Source organism: Panulirus ornatus, chromosome 48, assembly GCF_036320965.1.
Source record: "Panulirus ornatus isolate Po-2019 chromosome 48, ASM3632096v1, whole genome shotgun sequence".
NCBI classification, from domain to species: domain Eukaryota; kingdom Metazoa; phylum Arthropoda; class Malacostraca; order Decapoda; family Palinuridae; genus Panulirus; species Panulirus ornatus.
Window position 1 is genome coordinate 25,687,454 of NC_092271.1, and position 13,727 is coordinate 25,701,180.

Sequence of the window (13,727 nt, forward strand, 5' to 3'; positions counted from 1 at the left end):
GCAACTCTGATTGTTTCTACCCGGACACCACCACCGTCAACGGCCAGTCAATCACCCTCAGCTCCTATGGTAACCAAGGCGCCACAACAGGATGAACGGCAGCGTCCGCTAGGTGGCCATGGGCGACTGGCTGGCTGGTCGGACGTCAGTGACCGACCGTTAAGGGAAGCCTCGCGTAACGGTGCTTGGGATAAGGTGCTCCACACTCGTACCCTTCTTCCTGAATAAGCTATCCTGACTCATCGTGCCTTTTGCTTTTATCTGTTGCCCTGGGGGTAGAAGTGGGCAATTCCGCGTTGGGTTCAGAACGTTTTCGAGATGGTAAGGCGGCACCCATTTAACAACACACGCTTGTGTCATACAATGGGAAATAAGTTCGATTTCACCTGAAATTAACTCGGGTGAACACATAAAAAAAGTTCCCTATAATAGATAGAGCATCGGAAGACACCTTCGAGTTTGTACACCTCACTAAACTCAACTAGCCATCCTAAAAGATGACAAAAGTTATCAGTAATGAAGGAAATTCTAGTAAAAAAAAAATGCTTTCCTTCGACGAACAAGGTCATGCACAAACATAATCTAACAACTCTGCCTGGACATATTCAAGGTAGAACTTCGAAAAACATGAACACTGCTGAGCCATATATGCAGTAGGACGGAGTATGGTCTTAGAATTATCTTGAGCACCAGACGCGTTAATTTTTCATTTCTTTTTTGATAGGAGGTCATGACTTGACCTCGTCGTCCTTAATGACCCTAAAAATCGACGGGGATAAAGCCCAAACAACCAACCAACAAACAAGGACTGGGTGGTATTGGAAAAGAAATTACCTCTTACTTCCTTCGCAAGCAAGTGCTCAAGGACACGCTAAGTACTAAACTGAGGCAAAAATTCCCCAAAGCCCCATAATCACCCGCCTTACATGACAGGAGCATCTGACAACATATCCTACTCCTCTATGTACGCTACAGCTAAATCCAAGTAACATACAAGGGAAAAAGAATTACCTGAAATGATTTAACAAACCGTAAGATGAAATTATCCTTACAAGGCAGCTTCTCTAAAGAAATTCTAATCACGATGCATTTCAAATTTCAGGTAAGCATTCCTATGTACATGTATATACTCAAGCGGGAAACACAGTAACAAATGAATGAGACATAGTCTGCTTCAGCCAATACAGGGAAAGCGAAAACTCAAATTTTCAGTTTCACTTTCTTATAAGGAATTTTCATATCTCCAATTGCCACCTAGTTGTTGTCGCCTGAGTATTGGATTGAACAATATAAAGAAGAGAAATATAGCGAAGAGATTTTCATGATACTTTTCTATTCATTATCAAGATATCCCTGGCTCATATAAGAAAATAAACTACTATCCTGTGCTATCTTAAACAGTATCTAAACTCAACATGGATAAATAATTAATAATTTTGTAGTTAGTCCCCGCAGCAGAATCATTTTCTTTGGTATGGTCACTCAAAAGATTTAAGGTTAACTAAACTAACACTGACGACTAATTTTTCTAAAAACTTAGTTGCTGACTTACCTTTGGCAAAACACATTAACTATAAGCATATTCAATTATTTCAAAGAGGACAACACAAAAAGTTCATGAAAATACTCATTTCCAATGCGGTCCTCTTTATGCATGCAAAGAATTTGTTCCGAGATGATGGGATAAAAACCTGTTATTGCATCAATTCCAAAACAATTTATGTAAAAGTAATAGATAATGAATGTCCATCCTCTTTATCGCCATTGCCTATGGGATGAGTAGGAATGCACAGTCAACTGATATCTAAATGGAGTAAGAATTTAACAAATGTCATTTTACAATGAGGAAACCGGCAAAGGCATGTACCACTACGTAAATTTCTCCCCGCTCCATCTTGGGAAACAGAGCTCATTTGTCCCCTAAAACACAACGTATCCAGACCAACAAGTCAGTCGGTATGCCTTCCATGCATCTTATTTTCCTTCCACAAACATCACGCAAGATGACGGAAATGAAAATATACCTCTAAGATGAACATAAAAAAATTACTAGTGCATCTTTCCCGGTTTGTCATGCTTCACCGCCAGATGCACACCTTGACCCCATATAAACACTGTTTTACTTACAATTTATACTTAGTCATATCTCAACTATATCCATATACACGAGAACTTTCACGCCCTTACTGTGTTGTGTGAGCGAACTGTGAGCAGCAGATATACCCAAAATAATGCAAAAAGAAAACAGACACGAGAGACAGAATACTTTATCAATGTAAAAGGTAAAAACCGATCAGTCTTATATTCTCATCTATCATGTTGAGGACGCCAATGCCAGTACAGACAGAGGCCTGTGTTGTAACAATAGCTGTGTTCGTGTCCACACACACAGTTGGCAACAAAAGATGCTCCCGGTGTTCATATGGCAACAAGAGCTTGCCCGACTTCCACGTCACTAAACCTGTTTGACGAGTGCTGGATGAAGTGGTAACACACACACACACACACACACACACACACACACACACACACACACACACACACACATGCGCGCGAGTGAGAGCGGACAATGAGGCAGTCTAAGAAACCAACAACTCTTGAAATTTTTTTCTTTTTCAGGCAACATCGTTTTTCCCCCCGCCACACGTCACAGATAGACTGAATTTCCAATATTCTTTTTGTTATGAATGAGAGACTCCATGAGAGGGGTGATCAAAGAATGAATTATGAAAATCAGAGGAACAACTTTTGGTTATAGAAATATGCAGAGAGAGAGAGAGAGAGAGAGAGAGAGAGAGAGAGAGAGAGAGAGAGAGAGAGAGAGAGAGAGAGAGAGAGAGAGAGAGAGAGAGATCCGTGAGCGAGGAAAACGGGATCGAAGAAATAAATATATACGGGAGACTTATAATTCAGATATAAAATCTCGGTGGGGAAAGCTTATCGAATATTCTCAGCGGAGCTAATCGAGTCGGTGAGGAGGGTGGACGGGGTCAAGTGCCGGAAGCTATGCATAGCAAGGATGGCATGAACGACGAGGTGGGCTGAAACCAGAAGCATATATATATATATATATATATATATATATATATATATATATATATATATATATATATATATATTGTCCACAAAAAACTCGTCCGCCTTTCGAATACCTTTTTAAAAAGGCAGTTACTTTCTTCTTTTTTTTTCGTCATATCTCCTTTGGCCTTAATTACCACCTGCAGACGTCTGGGCATGAAACTGGCAACGTTCCTGAAGTATTCTTGGTCCATGTTCTGGAACCATAGGGTCTCGGTTTCCTGAATGAGGCACCGATGAGGAGGTGCTGCAGGAAGCACCCGCCTGATTGAGCGCTCTTGAGTGCCCGAGAAACCTCATGTTTACCCACATTTTCTTGATTCCAAGAGAGAATTCGGGCTTTCTCCTCAGAAATGTCAGAGCCAACCGTCTTGAAGCACTGGTGGAAGAAATACAACACCCTAAAGCGAAATTCACAAAATGAAGTGGCAGCCTGGAAGAGTAAAGAAAGAACATAGTTCCCTCAGGATAACTTGAGGCACACTGAGGCGGGCTTTTGGTGCCGAAAACTCAATACTGGTCACAGCGACCAGATGCACGTACCAAACTGTCCATTTCATTCCTGTTTCCAAATTTCCTCAGCTATGACTCAAAACCGCTTCACACTTGAGGGCTGGTTTAAAGACAAATCAGCAGCTTGTATCATGGGGAATATGCCCTTGGCTATCACTATCATTTGACGGCAGTTACGGCTGGAGACATGAGACGGACTGTTCCAGCATCCTGGGCCTGGCAAAATGGTGCTCAGGTGGAAAGGCAAGCATCGTTCTAACAGGCTGCCTGGGTACTGGTGTTCAGATAGTTGAAAAAAAAAAAAAAATACTATGAGTATTCGGTTATCAATATGCGGTTCAGTCTTCAGTGGTAATTGGACAATGTGAAAAATTGGCGATAACGAGGGAATACAATTCACCTGAGGCAGGAGAGAAAAGCAATAAGCAACCTCATGAGGAATTCTACGATCGTAATAAGCTTGATAGATAACTGATGATTTTGCTAAGATATTCAAAAGGTAAAGTGGAAGAAGCGTGCATTAGAAAACTAGTTACACGTGTGGAGCAAGGCCGAGACGGGCATTAAACATATAAAAGCTTCATAAAATCATACAACGTCTTCGGGAATTCTGACGAAAAACATAACAAAGGACCGAATTAATATAACACTCTTCTACTGTCGAAATGAAATGAAAGAAAAACATTACAAAGACTCAGACGCGAATGTTTTTCAGAGAATGAAGCCGCTGAGCGAAGGATGGAGGAGGGTTGTGCGGAGAATGGAGACATTACCATCAGACGTGACCAACGGCGCTCTTACCTTCCCTCCCACTCACCAGTGCGTATTGGTAAATCCAGGAGGGCGGCCCTTCGGCCGGCACCACTCTCCGATATGCACCCAAGCAGGTACCTGCATATATTTCCAAACATGCGCGTGTATACGTATATTTACACACACACACAAACACACACACACACACACACACACACACACACACAAAGACAAACATGAGGTTGAATCCAACGTTCATGTACCTAAGACGTACGCGGAAGATTAACCCAGCAGACGGTGCCACCAAAACAAGTCCTCCCCCCCCACACCAGGTTAGCGAGAGACGAGGTCGTCAGATATGTCATCACTGGAAGCCAAGCGTGAAGGACACAGGTCGACAACATTCGCACACCCCAAGGTACGTACGTGACCCACTAATCAACTACACTTGCGACGAAACATGGGTGTTAAACACCCCCCCAACCCCCCCATGAGGACGAAGCCGACTTAACGGGTCAGGTTGTCGTAATCCAGAAGATTAAGTCGTCGTGCTCTAATCGTCGGACGCAAAGGGGGTTGCGCAATGTCGTGGTACCAACGGAATTGTTTAAAGCTTAGGAGCACGTGAACAGGATAAAAAAAACACTAGGCTTCGCCTACGCTTTATAAAATACGCTAGGTTTTATAAAACTAGGCTTTTTCTAGGCTTTATAAACTACACTAGGCTTTTTCGAGGCTTTATAAACTACACTAGGCTTTATGAAACTAGGCTTCTTCTAGGCTTTATGAAACTAGGCTTCTTCTAGGCTTTATAAACTACACTAGGCTTTATAAAACTAGGCTTTTTCGAGGCTTTATAAACTAGAATAGGATTGATAAAACTAAGCTTTTTCTAGGCTTTATAAACTACAATAGGCTTTAAGAAACTAGGCTTTTCTAGGCTTTATAAACTAGACTAGGATTTATAGAACTAGGTTTTATAAACTACAAACTACACTAGGTTTTATAAACTACAAACTACACTAGGCTTCATACATAAACTACCAGTGATTTCATTTAGAAATTCGTTTACAGGCTTTTTTCTTCATATGTTGTCTGCATTAACCATGCCCCTAGTGTATGGGTGTGCGTTGTTCTAAACAGTTTGAAATGTTGAAAAAGAGCATTTATCATTATCATTATTATCATCATTATTATTATTATCATTATTGTTATTATCATTATTATTATTATTATTATTATTATTATTATTATTATTATTCTCATTATTACTTTTATCATTATCATTATCTGATACCAAATAATTTCACTTTACTCCTACGTACCGCGGCGCTACTCGTGTGTGTGTGTGTGTGTGTGTGTGTGTGTGTTACGGGAAGAGGTTTACACTTGAGTCACCCACTCTCGCACACCTGTGTAAATGTAACATGTGTATGCATAATGACTCGCTTGGTCCCTGACAACCAGTTCTCTAGAGTACGCCTTTACTAGCACCAATTGGATTCGAGTCTCACAAGTGTGTGGGCCCCAGTTTCCCATGTGTAATAAGATGTACTGCAGCTTGGCTGGTCGGTTCTGACTTAGGTCTACCATCTGCCAAGGTGAATACGGCCGTCAAGCCTCAAGTGTTAACCACCAAACTGATTAATGAGAAACATCTTCCTCGGGTGTTAGAGATAATTTTATGTAGTTTTCTATTTAGTTGCCCAATGGGAGAGTTTAAGTACAAACCTACTGGTGAGTAGTAGTAGTAGTAGTAGAAGTAGTAGTAGTAGTAGTAGTAGTAGTAGTAGTAGTGATAGCAGTAGCAGTAGTAGTAGTAGTAGTAGTAGTAGGGAGAGTTTAAGTACAACCCTACAGCTGAGTAGTAGTAGTAGAAGTAGTGGTAGTAGTAGTGGTAGTGGTAGTAGTAGTAGTAGTAGTAGTAGTAGTAGGTGGGTACGAATTATAAACATGAGAATATAAGACTTCAGATTAAAAGAAAATTACGACATTTCACACGTAACATTACATCAAAAGGCATGTCTCTGAATATGAAATAAGAAAATAAAAAATCTGAAACATATCTTTGAAATGTAAAGACGCACCCAGACTGTCACAGTTCACGCTTACATATTGGATGTATATAACCTCGTATCATCAAAACCAATGACTTGTACAGATTTATATTCTGCTACATCTAACTTTACCTTTCCTCTTATAACAATGTGGAGTTGATAGCTCCCAATATTTCCGGCTTTGCAGTTCCTGGAACAGACGTGAGATTGTGCTCTGCAGTTTTCTGTGAAGAACTTCTATCTATTTCTGTCATTCCCATGATGCAAAAGACTGGCGTCCAACGATGTTGCCATCAAGCAGACTCTGATTTGTCAGCCAAAATCTAAGTTGCCTATCGTTCCTTTTATATTTCATGACCAAAACATCCATGATATGCAGCACTGAATGCGAACAGCACCACTTTTGCGACTAAAATACATGACCTGATTACCTGAAGTGTTCAAGATATATTTTTTTTCACTTCGCGGTCGATGGCTTTAACTTGACTGTGACGGCCTTACTGACCCTGGCAGTGGCTGAGACTGACTGATCTGCTGGTGGCAACAGGTGAAGGCGGGGCCTGCAGGGTTTGCTTATCAGGGACTGCCGCATGACCCCCTTAAGCACGACAATACAACCCTTAACAAACACAACGATACGACCGTATCATATGTGATGGCTTGGCGTTAGGTCTGACCCTTTAAAAAGGGAGCAGGTCAAGGGATGAGCATAGATATTAAGGAGTCGTACCTATCGTGCTTAACATCCGCGTCGCAAGTGGAAATTCCATGATATAAGAGTGTGAAGATCATTTAACAGGTCACGCACCAAACAAAGCAAATTGAGACAATAATCATCTCCTCAACTCCATGTAAGTCTCTCAAACGCCCTCTATGGCCTTGGTTCTCTAAGAAAAGCGACAGGAAATTCTAGTTTAACACATTGTCCGTCTGGAAAAACACTGCAAAGAATATTTCAAAATAAAGGAATTCACACCGTCAAAGAACAGCCTTACATCGTAACTATAGTATTTGTGTGTTCATAGTGGTAATGTACGACCGGGTGGTGAGTTAAGCATCGACACTGGCCGTAATGGTTAGGTCAAAGGTCCGTAGCAACGAGGATGTAGGAAATGAGGAGCGTTACCATGAAGATGATGGAACCCGCTACTGTGGTTCCTTGTGGTCAACACCTCCCCAGGGAATGCTAAGGAACACACGCCCCCCCCCCCCCCAAGAAAGTGGTTCCCTCCAGTGATTCCATCACACACACACACACACCACAACTCTCTGATGAATCATACTATCAAACAGAACTTTCTCTGTGTGCAATATTTTACTCTGACATTTTTTCCAGGATGCCAGAATGCCAAAGAGAAAAAATATATATATATATAAAACAGTCACTTTTTTTTCCCCAGATTTAACCAACCACACAGACATGAAAGAAAACGGGGGCATACTATACAAACGTAATACCAAAAAAAAAAAATCCTTTTTATATATAAAGGATAGATTTTGTATGATGTTTTGTTTGTTACACCGAAGGCTTATTACGTGCCTCCGTAAGTCAACTTAGCACTATTCTGCGTACCATCTCTCTGTATTAGGTGATGAGTAGCCTCGACCAAGATGGTATGGTATCATCGGCATTACTAGCCCCCCCCCCCCCCACTTTCCCCTTGTCTTGGGTGGGTTAGTGACGTGTGAGAGGTTGAGGCTGCACCTCAGTGGCTGTTATGTTGGCATTAGTAAAATCTCGTCGCAAGTATCTATAAATGAATATAAAACCCTAAATCTAACATCCCCGCTCCCTTTTATAGTCAGTGTTTATGTATTTTCTTTCATGTTTTCTTGCTTTTTGCTGAGATCTATTCAGTAAGTTTATTATTATCATTATCATCATTATTATTATTATTATTATTATTATTATCATTATTATTATCATTGTTATTACTATTATCAATATTATTACTAGTAACAGTAGTTGTTGTGGTAGCAGCAGTAATAGCAGTAGTAGAATTATTAACATCTTTTTATCATCATTATTATTATCATTACTAATATTACACCCTCAAACATATTCGTATCTTGAGAGTTAGAGATACCATTGTTCCGGCGGTAACCTAATCCTCCGTGCTGCCACCATGGCCAGCAATGCAACCACAGCAAGATGACTAATCTCGCTGGACACCACAGGACGAGCGAAAAAGAGAGAAAGAAAAAAAAAAGGGTCTCTAAATCAACCAGATAGTGTATCAAACTCCTCCCCTCCCTCGCCACGCCCCGGGTGCTGGTGGAGAGGTTGGCGTCCTCGCCCTGTTGAGACGCGGCGGGCATTGGGTTCGGTATCGCGCCACAACCTTCTCTCTAGACTTCCCCACCTCAACGTTCTTCCCGCCCATTTGTGCACAGACCGAGTCGTGCTCTTGTATCTGTTCGTAACCCGACAGAGGCTGCACAACACGCGAAATCTTCGACAGCAAACTTTACCTACCAGTTACCAACGGACGTAATCACATACAATACAATGGCAACACTACCAACTCGCCACCAACGACACACCTGCGTGTCATAGCGCTACCGCAGCAGCACCCTCACACCCAACATATTCCTCCTCTGCTGTGAGCGTGGCAGCACTCAACAGCGTATTAAGGCCAACGTAACCTGATGAGCCAAACCAAGCCTCCGAGGCGCCTCTGGAGAGATAAGGTGTTTGGTACGGTCGGGAGAGCTGTGTGGGAAGGTTGGCACCACCACCACTACCACCAGCCTGTCGTGTCCCTTGGGCAAGACGGTGGAACCCTTGAGCATAGGGGAACGACCCTTGACGAAGATGGCTCGAAAAGTGAGCACGATGGTACGACCGTTGAACCAGACGGCAAGACCACTGGGTTCGATGGTTTGGCCTCTGGCCTATCCATTAATGGTCGGGTGAAAAGGTAAAGAAGCCACGGTAGGAAAAGAATTAAGTTTATCTCGAGTGAAGGAGAGAATAATCAAAAACTAAATTCATTTCATCATAAGATTAAAGCCTCAATGTAGTGATCTAATAACTAATGCTTCCAAAGAAGTTATAAAATATGTCTTGAAACGCGTGAATGTTAGTGGATCCAAACTCAAGCTATCATCGTGACAATGTCTGTATAGAATCAAAATGACAAAACAAGGGAACAAGAGGACTTCCAGACGCCATCACAGATATAACTACCTTTGAAAAACACCACACCTACCTTACCCAGCTGCGAAATTGATTTCAAATAATCCTCAACTTCAACACGGTGGCAAAACTAGTGTGCCAAACTACTTAACAAGAGATACGAGAGCAGGAGCAGATCTCTCGGCGTTAGACGGGGGATCTCACAGCTACTTGTTGGGGAACAATTACTTCCGCATAGTTTAAGTCCTCGATGGTTGTGCGGTCGTTAAGAATTAGGACTATCGACGACCAGGGTCATTAAGGCCGTCATCATAAAGTTTTGAACCACCCAGAGCAAAATCTTGAACGCTATTTTCTCAAGAGTTCAATATTTACCACTAGCTACTCAAATCGATGTGTATCACAATACATTAAGATGTTTGTGTGTGTGTGTGTGTGTGTGTGTGTGTGTGTGTGTGTGTGTGTGTGTGAATATATATACCAACTCGTGTGTACACTTCCAACTGTGGGAAGACGTTTGTAAAACACAACATTCGCAAATGTAATTAACTACACACACACACACACACATATACATTCGTTCGGACCCGATTTTTTTTAGCCAAATAACTGACAGATGAACAACACACACCAAAACAAACACGAGAGACTCCTCTTGCAACCCTCGTGTGAAGCTTACCAGTCGTCCTGATGCGCCAAGTTGCGTTGCAAACCTGGGGGCTGATACGAGGCAGCAGAGTCGTGTTGACAGAGAACAGTTACGCAGTATAGAATACTGAAGAATGAAAATTGTACAATTATCCTTCAACAAATATGCAAATAAAGACTTTAGTGTCTTAACGTGTGACGTTATCAACACACATCCGTGTGTGTTGTGCGTGGAAACGAGCGGATTGAGACTAGAATTCTGAGATTGAAAGTCAAATAACAATGGCTCTACTTATCTATCCTAGCTTGGGATCACATCAGGAAAACAAGCACATTATGATATCACTCGCAGTTACACTTGTTTTGAATGTGGTCCATTCTGACAAGATGGGTTGGTAGTAAGGATTTAATTCTGATCGGTAAGGAGCTTGTGTCTCATAATTGCCTAACTACCCAACCATTGTTTTCTGCCAGTAAACACCAGCGTAAGTTACGACTGTTTATACTTCAAACAATGCCAATCTGGCGCTCTTTCTTGTACCGGAATTTCACAAGAGGCACTTCTTAGTTTGTGTGTTCTTCTAATGCAAATAATTCAAGTAAACCTTGTCTAATTACAAATGTGAGCTGAGAGCAGAGATAACGTGTACAATCCATGACAAAGTGAATGTGAGATAAAGAACCTTTAAGATAGAGAGAGAGAGAGACACCTGGGTTAGTAGAGATAATATACTGGAACGCAACTGGTATAAAGGATGCAATAAAGGCAATGTCTATTACCGTCCAATTACTGTCTGCCAGCGAGACAGGTGGCATTACTATATTAATGAAGGAAAATGAACTGTGTGTTCCTGGAGCGGGACATAACATGAATACCCACGCCAAGAACGCCAGCGCATCATGCATCTACAACTTCTCACACGTACCAGACCCTGTGAACTCTTCCGAACACCCACACACACACACACACACACACACACACACACACACACGCGCCACCCATGCCAAGCAACCCGACAGTATGGCCCTCACCCACATTCTCTCTCTCTCTCTCTCTCTCTCTCTCTCTCTCTCTCTCTCTCTCTCTCTCTCTCTCTCTCTCTCTCTCTCTCTGTGCAGAGCAGGGAGGCAAGGTAGCCACCTACCAGGGAGGTATTACCGGTAATAAGCGCCCGGGTATCGCAAGGGTTTAGTGATGTCTGCGCATTTGTGCCAACACTTCAGTGGCTGTCAAGTTATATTCCTTTGGCCCAGGTAGCATCATTTTTTTCTTCTTCTTCATCCACACGTGGGTCATTATTGGCTTTTTAGTCTACAAACGTACAATCTTTCCAATCTTACAAATAACACTAAGGAGCCTATATCTCACATGACTCGTTGTGGGTCACCCTGACGTGAGCATAAGTCCTGCCTTATGTAGAAACATCTCGTCGTAAATACTGGTCAGTACTCTCATTCACTCCCTCTCTCTCACACGCACACATGGCCCAGACGTTACTCAATCCCAACAGCATGTGTGTGTGTGTGTGTGTGTGTGTGTGTGACCATGAGTGGAACACGTGAAGCAGGCATGAACACACTGAAGTACTTGACCGGGGGTAAGAGACACCCAGGGTCATGACGAACACTACACTGGGGGAATGCCTGGCACGCAGCGCTACCCTGGGGGCCGTGGCGGTAGCAGTGTTGGGTGCACGCTCCGCGGGAGAGTGAGCGTGTTTGTGTGTGTGTATGTGTAGGAATGCGGGAGTCTGTATAGGAAGTGACATAGAGGGAGGGAGGGAGGGAGGGAGGGAGGGGAGGGGAGGAGAGGAGAGAGAGAGAGATGGGAAGGAGTTTCACAGTTTCATACTTTATGGGCCCCCATCATTCAACCTTACATTTCTGCAGAGCAACTATTCAGTATTTTTGTAGCCATTGCACCTGCTTCCTCCACGCTTAAGTTCATCACCTTACCTACAACTCCATCGCTAAAGAAATGTTCTCTCGTATATTTTCTATTTTCTCTTGTTTCGTTTCTTACGTCCCCTTTGTGAACTAACGAAACTTAGCATAAACTCTCTTAAGCTAAACTACACCAACCTAAGTTAAAGCTACGCTATCTAACATAGCCTTGCTAATCCTGCCGACCCTAGTTCAGTATCAAGATCAAAACGAATGAGGAACTTTAGGTTGTACTCAAGTTCCCTCATGTCCTCCAGTCCCTTATGTATGAAAGTCCAGGACTGCGTTCCTCAGCGTGTGTCGTCGCTCCCTTAATTCCTGGTGCAACTTTGTCAACAGTCGTTGGCTTCGCTCCAGCAACTGGATCTCTCTCTCTCTCTCTCTCTCTCTCTCTCTCTCTCTCTCTCTCTCTCTCTCTCTCTCTCTCTCTCTCTCTCTCATTGTCAAACTAGGAGACAAAACAGGTGATGATAAGTATCATCCTTGCATCTTTTTTTTTTTTTTGTGACGGTCTGAGCTTTATGTTAATCCGTACGTCCTTCTAGGGAAGGAACCCTTAAGACACTAACCACTACTCAATAATCAGATTCAAATCCTGGCCTCGTTCCACTGTGTCCCCATCTTCATAACTGTACATGCGTTTGGGGTTCAGTTTCACTAGCCAAGCTTTGTCGCCAGTACTATCTTATCCTGTCTAGGTCCTACTTTCTGTAGGTTGTCGCACATCAGCAAACAGATACGTGTGTGATGAAAATCTCCCAGACTAGAAATCACAGAAGTGCAACACCCAACCCCGAGGGACGCCGCTTACCCGGTCTGGCAAGATGTCCTCAGACATACGTCTTGTCCCAACCCTTCCGAGGGGCACCTTCGTCTTTTGTCTTGCTTGACGCTCCAGTCTTTCCCAAGAGTCTTAAGGGGAAGAATGGCGTCATAAAGCCTCTCTGGCAGCATAAAAACGTTATGCGGTCCTTTTGGCCATTCCTGTTCTCTCGAGCGATGGCTCACGTCCGAAGACTTGTCGTATCTCTTCAACGGGTGACCATCGCCTTCAAAAACGGGCACGAGTAGTTGTCAGTTCATTCGTGTCGACGACTAGAATATAAGTAACGGCACTGAGAACAGTAACAATATCATATTCTATTGGACTACATGAATAGTGATAAAAGAAAACGAAAATAACGACACAATGGAAACAGCAACAGCAGAATCCACAACAGCGACAGCACCACCACCAGCAGAGGCAAAGAAAAAAAAATATATATTTATACATAAGAACAACATTGTAACTCCCACGTTGCACACCCACTGACCCTCCTTCCTCCTCCCATCTTCTCATCAGCACCCATGATAATTAACTCATAAAGTGACCACCATCTAAACTCTCTCTCTCTCTCTCTCTCTCTCTCTCTCTCTCTCTCTCTCTCTCTCTCTCTCTCTCTCTCTCTCTCTTCTCTCTCTCTCTCTCTCTAACAAAAAAGTAATGTCGGCACTGTACTAAGATGTCAAGCAAATAATTTACAAAAACCCTACAAGAAAGGTGGAAATTAAGCTATGTGTTGTTCTGTCGCAAGTGAAATAAAAAAAGAATGGAT